Source organism: Trachypithecus francoisi, unplaced genomic scaffold, assembly GCF_009764315.1.
Source record: "Trachypithecus francoisi isolate TF-2019V2 unplaced genomic scaffold, Tfra_2.0 Lachesis_group8, whole genome shotgun sequence".
NCBI classification, from domain to species: domain Eukaryota; kingdom Metazoa; phylum Chordata; class Mammalia; order Primates; family Cercopithecidae; genus Trachypithecus; species Trachypithecus francoisi.
Genome location: NW_022681473.1, coordinates 116,555,580 through 116,571,934, shown reverse-complemented (window position 1 = coordinate 116,571,934; position 16,355 = coordinate 116,555,580). Strand labels below are relative to the sequence as shown.

Here is a 16,355-nt window from a genome sequence, read left to right as displayed (position 1 = left end):
ACCGTGTTAGCTAGGATGGTCTCGATCTCCTGACCTCGTGATCTGCCTGTCTCGGCCCCTCAAAGTGCTGGGATTACAGGCGTGAGCCACCGCACCTGGCTCTTTCCACTTTTTTCCATACATCTCCACCTACTAATATCATCAACATTATATTTACATTTCATTTTGTAACCAAAGTTAAGCCATTCATACTTTGACTGTAGGTTGATTCCAAAAATTAAAATCTCATTTAAGGTAATTATGTATTCATATTAAGATTATTCACCACAGAACCAACTTGTATAACTAGGCTTTACAGAAAAAGGTATAAATATGTGTCACTAAACTTGTGTACTGATAAGAAATACTCCAAGTTTTAAGGTCAAGTGGACTCTCTTTCTTGTACATTATGAATTGGTTAAAATCAGACCACATTCTAGTTTTCTTCATATTACTTTCTTTCATAGTTTTTTGTTTTCCCTGGTGTTTCTAATAGCTTTTCTTTCTTCTTGTTAATTGAAGCAGTTTATGACCTCACCTGTCATCTAACTTTTTAATAGGTATTTGCTATGGGATAATCTAGCTTCTTTTAAAGATAATAGACAATTTGCTTTTCTAATTTGGATGACTTCTTTTAATACCTCTTGTATATCTGTCTCTAGGATATGGTTCACTGTTACTTGGATTTCATTTTCTTTTCTTTCTTTGTTTCTATTTTTATTTTGTTAAACAACATCATCTTATTTCTTTAGAAAGACTTTATGGAAGGTAAACTTTCATATTCACTGTGGGTCTTAAAATGTTTGCATTTTATTCTACTAGATTGATGGTTTAAGTACAGAATTTTAGGTTCAAAATGATTTTTCTTCAAAAATTTAAAGATATAACTGTCTTACCCCTTAGCGTCCAGTGCTGCTAATGTAAAGGCTGATGCCAATCTAATTATTCTCATTCTTTTGTAGGTGACTTTCTAACTTTTCTCTAAAAGCCTTTTGTATTTTCTCTTATCCTTGGCTGAAACTTCAGTTTTAAGATTGGTGATTTTCTTCAGCTCTCACAAATTTTCTTCTAATATTTTTCCTTATTATGTTTTCTCTTTTTTGGAAACTTCATGAAGGGAATGTTGGCTATCCTGGATCAATCTTCTATGTCTCAGCTTATATCATTTCACATCTTGTATTGCAAACTTTTGTTCTTTGCTCCAAGAGACTTCTTTGACATACTTTTCAGTCATGTGATTGAATTTTCAACAATTCTCTTATTCACCACTCAATTGTTGAGTAAATGTTTGTTGAGCCCTTCCTTGCTCCTTACTACATGCCAGGCACTCTTCTAGACCTGAGGAAAAAGCAATGAGTGAACCCACAAAGTCTCTTTCTGCCCAACGAGAGGGAAGACACACAGTGAACAAATGAGCAAGTAGACACAAGGTATGTCAAATGGTGATAAGTGCTATGGAGAAAAATAAAGCAGAGTAAGGTGAGTAGGGAGTGCTGGGGATGGGGATGGAGATTTTATTTTATATAAGATAGTTAGGGAAGAACTCATTAACAAGTTAACATTTTCATATGACCTTCATGAAGTGAGGGAGAGAACCATGTGGAACTGCAGCCAGAAGAGGAAGTACAAAGACCTTGAGATAAGAGTTTCCTTACTCTGTGCTCCTTTTCCATAGTATTCCAAAATGGCATCTTGGGAGATTCTTAATGATATCTACGATTTTAAAGATACTCATGTTTTGTTGCATTTGAGACTATCCTAGAATCCATTTGTAACTAACCTCAGCTCTAAAATAAAGCAAAACATATCCATATTTTCAACCAAATAAACCTATACTGAGAAGTTCCTAAGAATTTAGGCACCAAACAAAATGCTAAGAATATGAGGATGAGTAAAACATAGTCATCACTCTGAGTGTACACAATTAAGTAATGTGCACAGTAGCAATTGCTCATTGGATTTATCTATAGGGTCATCAAGAATGTCACTGTCTGATCCCACAGTGATGCTGCTGGTGGTTCTCAGAAGGGTGAAGTCAGGCAGAAAAAATTCTAAGTGCAGAAGAGACAGAGACTGAAAAAGATTTTTCTGTAGGACCAAGATCAAGTTGGAGAGGGCATCCTAGATGCTAGTAGACATGTAAAACACCCACGACAAAGAAAAAATGCCTCATTAAGAGTTTTTATTCCATTCAGTCTAGTTTCTGGAGGCCTGAGATGAGCTCATGCATAATAACTCAGTTTTCCCCCTGAGAGAGTGTCTGAGAAAGGAAGCAGTTATAGGGGAGCAGAATCGGACAAGGATTGTCAGCAAATGGTCACTAATGTATGGCTTTCCTCTAATTTTTAAAAGACTATCTGCCAAGTGAGTGTGGCCTTAGATTGGAAGGGGTATGTGAGACATGGAACGCAGAACTGGATGAAGAATCTAGAGTTTGAGGTCTAACACTGGTGGATTAGCTTTGGTCAGATTATTCTCACATCTACCTGATTTTGAAAAAAATAATTATATGGCATTTCTAAATGCCATGAATATTGTGAATATTGTTTTCGCATTGTGCCAAAGTTCGTCTTCCTATACTTTCCATCAACTGGGCTTAGTTGGATGCTTTGAAAGAAAACACTTCCTCTTCTGCATTACAACCCTTTACCTATTTAAAAGCAGCAGTAAAAGTCATTGTGGTAGTAAATTCCCAGATCCTTACTGGGATAGAATGATAGATGTTGTCTGGTCCAGTGCAAGAAACTTTTCTACAGCATCCCTGCTAGCTGGTCCTATAGCTCTGTTTCAACTTATACTGTGCTTTTCAGGCACTCATTTCTTTTTTGAATGGCTCCAAATGTTCAAAAGCTCTCTAAATGTTGAAAAGCACTTCACCACTTTGATTTGAAATAGGCTTCCCTGTAGTGTTTATCTACTGATCCAAGTCCTATGACACTTGTCTATTATGAGGCAATTTCAGTTCCAACAATGAAATATTATAACAGGCTGCTGCAATGAGACAAGGCAGGATTCATCTGAGCTCTCATAAACAAAATTTCCAACCTCTTTCAAATGCAAAGTGTTCTTCTTTCAAAGCATTTTCTCTCTCTATTATCTCATTTTATTTTTCACCATCTCAATGAGAAGAGATCTTATGCTAAAAGCCCAGGCCAACAGTAGGGAGTGGTGCCTAGTTCAATGAGTACCATTGCTGTGTTTGGTAACAGTGACAAGGAGGGGAGAGAAGTAATAAAGAACAAAATGTCTCAGAAGATCCTCAGTGATCTGATGTCATCGTTCTTTGGAATACTCCTTGCTGATATGTGGGAATATCAGCACCTACTGAGATAATTAAATAGCCAGGACTATTCCCTCTCCTCTCCTATTTTACACCAGAATCACAAGTTTCCAGGGTCAATGGAATTCGTGATAAAAGTAACACATCAAAAGCTTCTTGTATCTTCCCTGTGGATGTGCTTTAGAAGACTCTGGTGAGAGATGTCGAGTCTTTTTGAGATACCCAAATTGACAGACTCTGGAGATATGCAGAGATAAAATTCAAACCTGTGCTTAATCTCCTGGCATTTGTTAGTCTCAAGCCAGTTACGTTAGTAGCTTGGTTAGCCTGGGGGCAGGGAAGAATCCTTTCTTTCAAGCAACTGGCATGAAAATTTTCTCAAGAATCCAGTTGTTGCCAGGTGCGGTGGCTCACACATGTAATCCCAGCACTTTGGGAGGCCGAGGCGGGTGGATCACCTGAGGTCGGGAGTTCAAGACCAGCCTAACCAACATGGAGAAACCCCGTCTCTACTAAAATACAAAATTAGCCAGGCGTAGTGGCGCATGCCTGTAATCCCAGCTACTCGGAAGGCTGAGGCAGGAGAATCGCTTGAACCCAGGAGGCGGAGATTGTGGTGAGCCGAGATCGCGCCGTTGCACTCTAGTGTGGGCAACAAGAGCAAAACTCCATCTCAAAAATAATAAAAATAAAAATAAAAAGAATCCAGTTGTGCAGGACTGCATATGGAAGCTTTAGAAAACCCCATAAATGTTTCTATGAACTACTGTATCCGACCTGAGGAATTTATTTATCTTCCAAATTGTGGGCAAATTGAGTCCTCTATCCATTTTTAGAGACTACAATGGAAAAACCTTGTCTCTTTGATGTAGAACACAAAATCCTACTGCTCTTTTTAAAACAGGAAAAATCAACATTTCTGTTTGAGTGTGCCTTTTACGTTTCCTCCTAGTCTGTCTCTGGCTGGAGCCCTCAAGAAGGTAGAGACCTGCTTGAACCTCCAAGAGTCAGTTTTCTACACCAGCAGCATAGCGGTCAGATGAGTCTGGTGCAGGAGCACCTGTAAAGGTACCTGCTTATGCCTGGGGCTCAAAACAGGCTCTCACTTTCAGTAGGAGACTGGTGCCAAGTTTGCAGAAGCAGTGGAAGAAGAAGCCAGTCACCCATCTTCTAATGAAAGATAAAAGGCCTCTCATTTCATTGTTTCAGGGACAGAAAGAGGAACCAATTAGAGAGAAAACAAATCAAAGGATGAAGGGGAAGCGGAAATGCCTCTCATATGGAGCAGACATGGAGGCAAAGTTGAGCAGGTAGGCAACTGTGCATTATGTGATTTATGTGTCAGATACTCCTCCTGGACATTCAAGAAATCAACCATGCAGTCCTTTACTTCTCAGATGGGAAACCTTGCCCCCAAACACACAACTAGTTAGTAAAACTAGAAATTAAATCTGGGGCTGATGATTCTTCTCATTACTAGAAAAGTTAATACGAAATGAAGCCTCTGTCCTGTGCTAAATTTCTGAATTACAGGAATACATGTGAGAATACCAGGCAGCTATATAAAAATACACTGCAGAAGGCCCATTTAATGACATTATAAGAAAAAAATAGGTTAAAATACCATGTATGATATAACCTATTTTATTTTGTATAATGTAAAAAATACCTATCTGCACAGAAAAGACAGCAAAGAAACTATCCATCAAAATGTTATCATTGGCTACCTCTGGGTGGGGAATTATAGGTGAATTTAATCTTCTTGTTTTGACTTTTTCGTATTTCCCAAATCTGAAACAATTGACATGTATTAGTTTTAGGTTAAAGAAGAATGAATATTTGGAAAAAGAGATAGAAGGCAGAGTTGCTTTTGGATTAAAGATGGAAGTCCCTACATTTCAGTCTTGGGAAGTGATTTTAAAGGAAGTGTGTAATTTCAATATAAGTTATTCACCCTAAGCTTCTTTGAATTTTGATCACCTTTAGGGCTGACTTTCTCCACAATCTAGACAAATATCAGTCCTTCTGAACCTCTCACACATCAGAAGATTTAGCTCTACTCTAAGCAAGGGGCAACAATACCTTTTCCACTGTTATTCTGTTTCTGTTCCTTTGGCTCTCTTTCTCTCTCTCTCTCTCTCTCTGTTTTTTTTTTTTTTTTTTTTTTTTTTTTTGTAGACAGAGTCTCACTCTATTGCCCTGGTGCCATCACAGCTCACTGCAGCCTCAACCTCCTGGGCTTAAGGGATCCTCCCACCTCAACCTCCCAAGTAGCTGGAACTACAGTTGACAGCCACCATGCCTGGGTAATTTTTGCGTTTTTTGTAGACAGGGTCTCACCGTGTTGCCCAGGCTAGTCTCAAATTCCTGGGCTCAAGCAATCCTCCTGCCTCAGCCTCCCAAAGTGCTGGGATTATAGGCGTGAACCATAACCCCCAGTGACCCTCTTTAAAAGTATCTATTATCCAAACACCCAGAATTTCTAAAAACTATTTTTTGAAATGTCACCAAATATGATTAAAAGTGCTGGACTGTATCACGTTGTGCCTTGGCCAGGGATGAGCTGTGATGCAAGTTGCAAAAAACAGCCTTAATTGGGAGTTTAATTTCGTTAGATAATGAGCCAAATTCTCTCCAGGCACAAACTGCTCCTTGGGAACAAGGTCAGCATCCCTGGCTATTCCGGATGCTTTCTGGTTGGTGCAAAGGTTGAGTTCAAGTTTATGTGATTTTCTCAGCTGGTTAAAAGAAAATGTGCATTTTTTTTTTTTTTTTAACATTTCCAGTTAAAAATTCTGGAAACCAAAGTGTTTCTTGCCATACTCTATGCTTGTTCCAAATCAGGACTGGGATCCCATCTCTACATACGTGTACAATGTGAAAAGTTTCTCGTAACTGACAGCCACTGATAAGAATGAGTAACATATTTCAGGTGTTTTTCAGTCTTGAAACTCGGAAAGTAAACTAGGTGGGCAATAAAACCCTGAAGTCTAGGTTCAGTCCAGAAATCACAAGTCAATTTTTTTCTGTTTTATTCCTCCTCAAGGAAAAATAAAATGAGGGATGTATTGAGACAACTACTCAAATAGAGAAGGAAAAAGACACCAGATGTAGACTGAATTACCCAGATAACAGACAAAAAGAAATCTGGTGTGAAGTAGTGACTCATTCTGTCTGTTTATGCAGCCTGAATTTTCTGGTTAATTATCAGCTCTTCACTTCACTTTGTGCTACGTAAAAGATAAATTATTCTCCTGACAGATTTATTTCTGTATTGACCGGAAAAAAGTTCATGCTAAAATAGTTGTGTGATGTGTACTAAAGAGACAGTTAGGTGACAGCATTTGGTGTTATGTTGTGGAACAGCAGCTGGAACAATGGGAAAAGGATGAATGCTCAAAGAACCAAAAGTTAAGAAATTGTTAGATTAATTAGATCACATATATCCAACATTCAAATATCTATTTTCCATGTCTCCATCCATGCATCCATCCATCCATGCATCCATGCATCCATCCATCCATGCATCCATGCATCCATCCATCCATGCATCCATCCATCCATCCATCCATCCATCCATCCATCCATCTCTTCTTCCATCCATCTATTTTTACCCATTCACTCATCATTCCATCTGTTTATCCATTCATCTATTCATCCACTCATCCATCCATCCATCCATCCATCCGTCCATCCATCCATCATTCTAGTCAAGTATCTATCCATCAAATATTTATTTAGCCTTTACTTTATGTTTCATGCACAGTGGTAAGTGTTGCAGGAAGAATGGCAAACAAAGCTGATCCATTCCTTATCCCCATGGTTTTACAATAAACAAAGAAAAAGGACAATGCACAAATACTTACAATGTAATTCTTGCTACAAAAGGGAAAGTATTACACTACTGAAACATGTGGTAGAAAGACAGAATCTAGTGTAGTGAGAAGAGGGAGATAGGGGTAGTCAGTGAAAACCTCCTTGTAGAGGTAGAATACAGGTCAAAACCAGATGTATGATTGTCTGCTACATCTGGATCTTCTTAGTTTGTCTCCCTGAGCCTCTGAGTACACAGATAGTCTTGGCTATGTTGAGGAAGTAAGGGAAGTATCCAGGATAAAGATGTCAGCAGCAAACCTGGCATTTGGTTGAAGTGGTGTCCTAAAAAGGCTCAAAAATACACCATTCTATGTCCAATCATTCATCAGCATGAGGTCAATATAATGAGTATATTAACAACTGATGAATGTGGCTTTCTATAAATCTCTCACCACATTCATGGATGCAGCTGACTGTAGTTACTGGACTTCTGGCCTTAGGCATGTTGCGAAACAGCAAAATCCATGGTGATTTTTTGTGGTACATTGAATTGCTCTTTCGTCTTCCTGGTCTACTGGGGACTGAGCTATCCACTGATGCCCAGAAATTTAGTGTGAAAATGGGAGAATTATTCCTTTGACAGGTCAATTAATCTTAATGTTGCTTCTTTACTATGGTTACCCTAGTCCCAAACATAGACCAATAGACTCACGGAAGGTGCTCAATATGCAGCCCCACCAACAGGCTAACTACTTAGTGTTGATGACATTTGGCAAGTTGATTTATCCACTTCCCCTCAAGGGAAAAGAGATCAATCTCTCTGATTCTGTTTACTTTTCTGAAGGGTGATGAGGTTGCAGAATCCGTAACGATTATTCCCAGCTCACAGACTATGGCTTCTAGAATTCTTGGTCATGATGTTCTCCCCTGGAAAACGTATCTTATCTGAGCAGAAGCTACTGAGTTAGTTAGTCCAGGTGCAGGGCAAGCATGGAAAAGTCCAAGGCACAGATACTGTGAAACCGGAACTGGGGCAGTGGCTTCCTGCGCACCTTGGAGAAAGTGGAGCCCAGACACCTCCCAGCAGCCCTTCTGGCCTCTCATGCATGTAGGAGGGGAAGTTTAGGACCAGTTCATCTAGTACAGGTCCGGAAATATATTAATGGTTTTCATGTCCCTCCAGTGAAAGTGGGCTGCCTTCTAAAACTGGGACTAGAAAACATGCTTGGGGAAACTCAAAAGGTTGGCTCTATTTCAGTTGCGTTGGGGAGGAGGGCTTGACTCCAAGTCTGGGTTCCACCTGTAATCAGTGGACTGCTGCATAAGGAAAAATTAATGCATTTGGCATGACTTGGTGTGAGCCACTGAGACATAGCTGCAGCCGTCTTTCCTTCCACAGACTCAGCAGGACACCCTTCTCCAGAAAGTGTGTCTTAATTATGTTACTGGGGACTGCAGCCGTCTTTTCTCTCTGGATTAGCAACCAGCATTCCAAGCAGCAGGGACCGTCAGCCCCTGGGATTTTCTCCTGTGAAGATTCATGGATTACGGTGAGAATGACTCTGAATTGGGAAATGGGAGCCTTGGGTCCCTCCCTGGCCATGCCATTGATAGTAACAGTCAATAGTCATTGAGTATCAAGTCTGTTCTAAGCACCGAATTAGCAACTCAGGTCTCGCTACCTCTTTAATCCTCACAATCATCTCAGAGGTGTACAGTGCCGTTATCTTCATTTCATATACGAGAAAACCCAAAATCAAAAATCTTAACATGTCCATGGTAACCGAGAAAGGGCAAAGGCTGGGATTTAAATTGGGAAGTTTGATCTCAGAGCCTGTGCTATCGCTCTATGATAACCTGTTGTCTTCTTTGGACCAATAAAGTCATGTGCTTAACCGTAAAATTTAGTTTTTTATTATTGTTACTGGTGCAATACAACATTGTACAAAAATCAGAAAACACAAACGTAACAAGAATAAAGCAAAAAATCTTCCATACCACCAGAAATAACCTCTCAATATTTAGTTGATTTACGCTTTTAGATTGTAAAAATGGCCTTATGCTGTCAAGCCCTACCTTTTAATATTTATCCAGTCTTTTGTATTTATCCATAGTATGTTGAAGGGAGTGTGCTGGGGAGGCAGTTTATGTGACTACTGGTAATAAGGAAATGTCAAGGGGCACGACCCTGCACCCCCAGAATCACATTCTAGTGGGGGAGATAAGGCAGGAAAGACGTGGACAGGAGATACGAGAACTTAAATAGCTCATTGTGACGACACAGGAGCGAGACAATGGCTGCGTGGAAAAGCGCAGGGAGAGAAAGAAAGAACTGGAGCTGGAGCTTAAGGGATGTCACAGGGGATTACGGGGGCTGGCTGAGATGACTGAGGCAGCTCTGAAGGGGCCAATCTGGAAAGACATAGCTGCTGAACGTACTGCCGGATGCATGGTAGCAAGTCCCAGAACAATACATCAAACACAATCCCATGAAAAAGGCCTAGTGTGGGTATAAGAATAGAGGAAAGACTGGAGACTGCATATCAAACCCTAAATAGTAGTTAGCTTTTTGGTGTGAGATTGGGTGGGAGAGGACTTGGGGTGGTGATTCTCAGTTTTGAATTTGTACCCTTCTGTATGGTTTGAATATGCTACAACCACATATTCATCCTGTAATTAAACTGAGATTGAAAAATAACTTTGGAGGAGTTAGATTGACAGAGAGAAAAAGTGAGAGGTATTTTGAGGGAGAAGGGACCAGGGAGACAGAGTGACAAAAAGTACATAGAAAGGAATGGGGGTGGGAGGAGGGGGTGGTAAGAGAGGGGGTTTGCGGTGGGCTAGCACACATCCCACAGGGTCCGTTCTGCTGAAACTCTCTGAGTTTGTGGAGTCCAGAGGATGTTTAATAGGCCCAGTGGAACCAGGATGGAGAAGAATTTTTGACCGACATTAGCTAAGCTACTTTGCAGGGAGTCTAGCTGGGGCCCTGTGCCCAGCTTATTCTACTTTCTAGAGAGGAAGAAAAAACCAGAAAGTTGGTGCAAGGACTAATTGAGCAGCACATCAGGGGTCGTGGGAAGACTACGCCAAGAAATCTGGGTCTCCATAGGCACTCTGGCACACACAGAGGGATGAGCACCTGTGTGCCAGATGTGTGCACACGTATGTGTGCCATTGCAGTCTCATCTGTGGCTCAAGACAAAGGCTTTGCTTTTGATCATGGAAAGGAGAGAGTCATTACAAAATACAGGCTAAGAAGTTCCAGAGCTGGAGTGGGAATACACAATGGTTCTCTGCTCTTTGCTTTATTTTCAGTGTATTTTCTTGTTCTCTTCAATATTTAGTGATAACCACACTTATAATGGTATCTGGGTTTCACTCCACTTGGTCATGGTAGTTTCTTTCGATACTGCTTCTCTGCACATGTGAAGTCTTCTGAAATATCATGAGGCTTTTTTTCTGAGATGGAAGGAAAGTTAATATGTAAAATGCAATACATGCGTAATGTTTTGCTTTGCTTTTCCTTAAATTTAATGCCATTTTTTATTGCAAACTTCACACTTTTCATGCAGTGGGTGGTTTTAAAGAATCATTCTAAGTCGCTTTGAAGGGGACTTGTGCACTTTAGAGAGTTGGGGTGGCAGTGAGGGAAGGTTGCTGGTGGGAGCGTTGAAGACCCTTGCAGAGCTAAGATTCTCGGAACTTACTTCCATTTTTCCTCTTAGGACATATGAACTTACAATGTAACTTGTTATACTGAGAAAAGGAAAAAGGTTTCCTTATAGTAAGAAAAGCTATTCTAGAAATTCCTTCATGCCCTGTCTCAATTGTATCCAAACTATATTGAAACTACGATTGTTTAGGTGAGGCTACAGAGATACACCTTCAAAGAAGCAAACAACTCATTTTGCATACCCCTTTTACATGGGGTCAACAGGTACCTATGTCCCTGGATTGCTGAGTTTTAATTTTTTTCCTTGAGAATCATAATGGTCATATCGCCCTATCAACTGAGGTCTTTCCTCATAGAGTTACCTGTGGACATGGAAAAGAAAAGCATTGCTTCTACTGTTTACACAGTCATCCGATCACATGGTGATTTCAGGACCCCTCTGAAGTTGGGCTGGTATTACTGCACCTTCTGGGGACCACCACTGTGCAGTGGAGGGATCCTCCAGGGACTTCATATCTTCTTCTTTTAGAGGATCATTTTCTTTTGTCCTATATCATCCATGTGGATCAGAAAGCATTCTTCTGCAGAAGCCTACTTACTTCTAATGCTGTATATGTATTTTTTTTACCCTTGGGACAACATTCTTTTATTGTGGTAGAATACGTGTAATGTAAAATTGACCATCTGAACCATTTTTAAGTGTACAAATCAGGGGCATTAAGTACATTCACATGTTGTGCAACTATCACCCACATCCATCTTCATTCCTTTTTTATCACCCCCAACCGAAACTCTGTCCCCATTAAACACTAACTACCCATTCTCCTTTCCTCAGCCCCTGTTAACTTCTATCCCTTTTTCTGTCTCTATGAATTTTACTATTCTAGGTACTTCATACAGGTAGAATTACATAATATTTGTCTCTTCTCTATTTGTTTTATTTCATTTAGCATAATATCCTCAAGGTTCATCATATTGTAGCATTATTGGAATTTCATTCTTTTTCAGGGCTGCGCAATACTCCATTTTATCTACATATCACATTTTGCTTATCTATTCATCTGTGGATAAATAGTTGGGTTGTTTCTACCTTTTGGCTATTGTGAATAAAGCTGTTAAGAACAATGGTGTGCAGACATCTTTTTGAGTTCTTTCAATTCTTGTGGCTATAGATGTACAGGTTGAATTGCTAGATCAAATGGTAATTTTATATTTAATTGTTTGGAGGAACCACCACACTGTTCTCTACAGTGACTGCACCATTTTACATTCTCAGCAGCAATGCACCCTTGTTCCTGTTTCTCCTTATTCTTGCCATTATTTTCTGTTTCTTTGATAATAGTAATCCCAATAGATGTGAAGAGGTATCTCAGTGTGGTTTGAATGTGCATTTCTCTGATGATTAATGATGTTGACCATCTTTTCATGTCTTTATCGGCCATTTCTGTATCTTTGGAAAAATGCCTACTCATGTCTTTTGTCCACTTTTAAATCAGGTTATTTGTCATTGTTGCTGTTGAGTTGTAGGAGTTCTTTATACATTTGGGGTATTAAGTCCTTGTTAGATATGTGATTTGCAATTTTTTTTCTCATTCTGTGGACTTCCTTTTCACTTTCTTAATATTGCCCCTTGACGTACAACATTTTAAACCTTTGATGAAGTCCAACTTACCTATTTTTCTTTTGTTGCCCAAGATTTTTTTCCTGGGATAAGCTGTCATATCCCAGGAAATCATTGCTAAATCCAATGTCATAAAGTTTTCCTCTTTGTTTTTATCTAAGAATTTTATAGTTTTAGTTCTAATGTTCAGATTTGCATCTATTTTTGTTAATTTTTAAGTATGGTGTAAGGTAGAAGTCCGATGTCATGCTCTTGCATGTGGATACCCATCTAATGTTATACTTTTGACGATACTGTTTAAAACCAAACTTACTGTTTTCCTGGGCATTCTCTAGGCAATTTATGACAGTGGTGGCTTACTTTGCACCATTAAGATTTCTTATGTTCTTCCACACCATAAAAGGCAGTGGCAGAGGAGGGAGCTAAGGTCCTGAAGAATTGCTGTCTATATAAACTCAGCATAGACAAATCCAGACTTCAGAAGCCCTCGACAGCCACACTGTACACCCTTATAGAGCAAGAATCTAAGTCTTCTCAACTTTGTTGTTTTCAATTCTCCTGCAAACACAGTGAATACAATTGTAATTAGTTATGATTGGTATAATTGACCAGGGGATCTTTAAATGGGGCAATGTGCTGAAATGGACTGGGCTACAAGGGTGGGCTGAAGCTTCCCTAGCTCTCTTCGTAGACTTCTTTTGTAGCTTGTATTACATTTTTGGGGGGAGATGGTTGATTTATGTGTCCGTCTTCTCACTGCAATGCAAACTTGCTATCTTTCTAGTGCCTAGAAAGATGCCTGGCACAGAAAATTTATTAAACTAAACTGAACCAATAGCACTACCCTCTTTCTTTCTTCCAAGTTAATGTGCAAAGGCGGAAGATGAGCAGTAAAATCTTCCTTTACTTACAATGTCATCTTAACTGCATTGCCAGCTTTATACAATGAAGGCTGATGATGATGTTGCTCCAAATGACAGTTATTAGATTTTCATGGATTTTCAAAGTTTGTATCTTCATTAAAAAGAGAAAGAAGCCAACTATGACAAATCTTAACTCCCGCCTCCTACTCAAAGAAGATGGAAGCTTTTAGGATAAAAGTCTTAGATTAAGCAGCCAAATACTGAGTTTTCAAAAAAAAATTGCAATAACTCCATTCATAGAAATGAGATTATGCTGTAACATTCTTACCATAGTCCTGAATATGTGAATAAAAGATGCCATGTATTTTCACTTAGGACAGATGTAAGATTTTCATATTGTTTATATTTTCCCTAAATGAGAAATGTATGAACACTTCTGCCCTTTCACTCCTACACCACGGACCATGAGTCAGGGCTGCTAAAGGTAGCCTTATTTTAGAGATTGCCTAAAACCAGACTTATATGAAAAAGAGATTTTAGTTTTACTTTTCAGAAATCACAAGTCCCCATCCAGTCAGCTCTCTTCTACAAAATTACTTTATTTTCTTTAGAAAATATCACATTTCACATCAAGTTATTAGAGAGAAATGGGAAGCCTGAGCAGGTGACTGGGTGGTGGACATCCTGTTTGCTGACAGTCTCCAGATCTGTTTCTAAAGCAATCCGTTTCCCTCACCTGAGCCCTTGCCTAGGTTAATGGGGGCTCCATTGAGAAAGTCAAGGAACACGAAGCATGAATATTTACATATTCAGTAGAGACTAAATGCATCAGCAAATGATGAGGCGAGATACAGTGTTATTCCACTGAGCTAGTTACCTTTTGCTCATCTCCCTCCCTGTTACTCTCCAAGGCTGAGTTATATTCAGTTGAAGTATAATTTGAAGAATAGAAAATAAGGTGTGATTTGGTGCCGTCACCAGCAATAAACACTGCTTTCCACCTAGACTGCTGCGCCTGTCCCAGTGGCTGCTGTCCTGATGCCAGGCGCAAGAGGAAGACTGCCTTTTTTCCAGCTTTCCCTGGCTTGACCACACCTCCCCAATTTAAGGAGGCAGCACTATTAGAAACATTATGGTCTTTGCATCCTCTTAAGCTACGGAGCAGAGGATTCCCGCAGGTAGTTGGAAAGAGACCACAGACTTTGAGGGAAGCTCACTCAGGATCTGCTCTCCGGCAAAGTAGTAAGTGAGGTGTGTGTCAGTTTCTGCCTAAAACTTTTTAGTCCATTTTCCTTTTCCTGCTTAAAAAAAAATTTCTGTGGAATTAAAAAGTCGATAGAGACATTCAGGATACAAGTGAGTTTTCTCTTTCTCTTTTCACATCTTTCTGTATTCCCATTTAATTGCTTAACAACAATTTTCAAAAATACTTCCTAACCTTGTCAGAATAGTCTGAACGCAAGACTATGTTTTTAAAAATGTTCCCTGCTTCATAGAAGCAAAACCATGCATGTTTTAGATACCCGTAGATTACTTGTCAGAAACCCCTAATTTTTTTTTTCCCAAGTTGGAGCACTTCCAAAGAAATAAAGCTGTAGTTAAACACAGAAATTTCTTTTTTTTCTCTTTAACTCCTAGTAAACCTATTATTTTACTCTTTTCCCCCCTAGTAGCTTAATGAATTGCTTTTAATAGAGAGGAAATTACTACAGGTTTGAATCTTGCAAGCCAAATTAGCCTGTTTGGTGTTTTTCTCTGTCTTGGAACTGACTTGCAAGGATCTACAAGTTCTTAAGTCTGTTGTTGAGACGTGGTGTGAGTGTGGGCTGGGGTTGTCTCAGAGTTACGGAGGTATTTCTTCTCCCCACGGTAGAGCTGGACTCAGTGGCAGGAGATGTCGACGGTGATTCCTCTCCATCCAGTGATTTTATCTGGCCATGACACTTGGTATGTTACTTCTCATCCACTGTTAAAGGTCTCTGTTACCAGCTTTTAAAGTAGTGTTTGCTTTGGGCAAACTTGAAAAGGTGCTGGGTCAATGAAATCAATGCATTCTATTGCAGGATTTCCTTATTACCTTTTGGGTAAGTTTTTGTTTTTAATCTCAAGGCCATTTTCCTTCTTACTTTAGACCACTGCTATGCAACTGAGAAAAGAGATATTTGTTAAACAGCAGGAAATAACGATTCTAAAATAATAACTCGCGGCAGCTCCATTTGATTTGTAAAATTACTGATACTATAACTCTTTCATCAGTTGTGGTTTTGGACTGCGGGGCCTCTTTTTTATCCGAAGAGAAAAGCCTTTTTCTTCAGGGGCTGTGGGCTGTGCACGAGGGCGGCAGGGTGGCCACTGGTGCTGTTGAGAGTCTTGCTCACCTGTTGTTCCTGAATGGAGAGAAGGGAGAGCTAATGAGTTAATGTCTGCAAAGTGCTTTGAAGATGAAAAGGTCTTTTCATGTGTTCGGTAGTGCAGTTATTAATATTAATATTTGAAGAAGCGTGCTGCTTCTAATTGTAAATCAACTACTCCCATCCTTGCCAACTCAGTAGTGAAATAACAAACAGTTCAGGCAGTTCATACAGCCTCTTCCCTCCTGGTTCCGCTGCTGAGGGTGTGGGAAGCCAAGCCGAGAGCCTGATTATGAAGGAGGCATCTTTGCCTGGCAGGCTGCTTACGCGGAGGTGCTAGCTACTGGCTGTGAAAGGATGTCCTGAGGCAGAGCCCGGGGGAAGCTGGTAGAGGGGTGGGATCCTTTGGCATCTGGCAGTCTGTGGCCCTGGAGAACAAGGCAGAGCAGGGACCTGGGCCAGTGGCTGGTCCCAGATGATAATGGAGTTCAAAGGCAAGTGGGGTCAGAACTTGAACCAGCACTGGGTCAGAGTAGGGACAGCGGCTGTGCACTTGGATTGTGTCAGTGATTAGCTTTGTAGCAGAGAACAGGGATTGAACGGGACTGCCTCTTTCCCTTCATCTCTAAAAGGTGAACAGTCATTTGCGCCCTGCCTGGTTTACAAAGATGAGAGAATAGAAGTAAACAGCATAGGACTATGAAAAATCATAGTGCCATGAGGTCAAGGAATGTCTGAATAAATACTGCAACAAACTGGGTGTGTGAGT

The 16,355-nt window shown here is 40.1% G+C and overlaps 1 protein-coding gene across 1 annotated transcript in view; it reads left to right on the top strand.

Annotated features, from left to right (window-relative positions):
- Positions 1–14,436: 14,436 nt before the first annotated feature.
- The window catches only part of ETS1 (ETS proto-oncogene 1, transcription factor), a 128,713-nt gene continuing 126,794 nt past the window's right edge, over positions 14,437–16,355 (top strand). The window contains exon 1 of the mRNA XM_033205614.1: positions 14,437–14,486. The gene's annotated coding sequence lies outside the window, so the exon portion shown is untranslated. The remainder of the gene's footprint in view (positions 14,487–16,355) is intronic.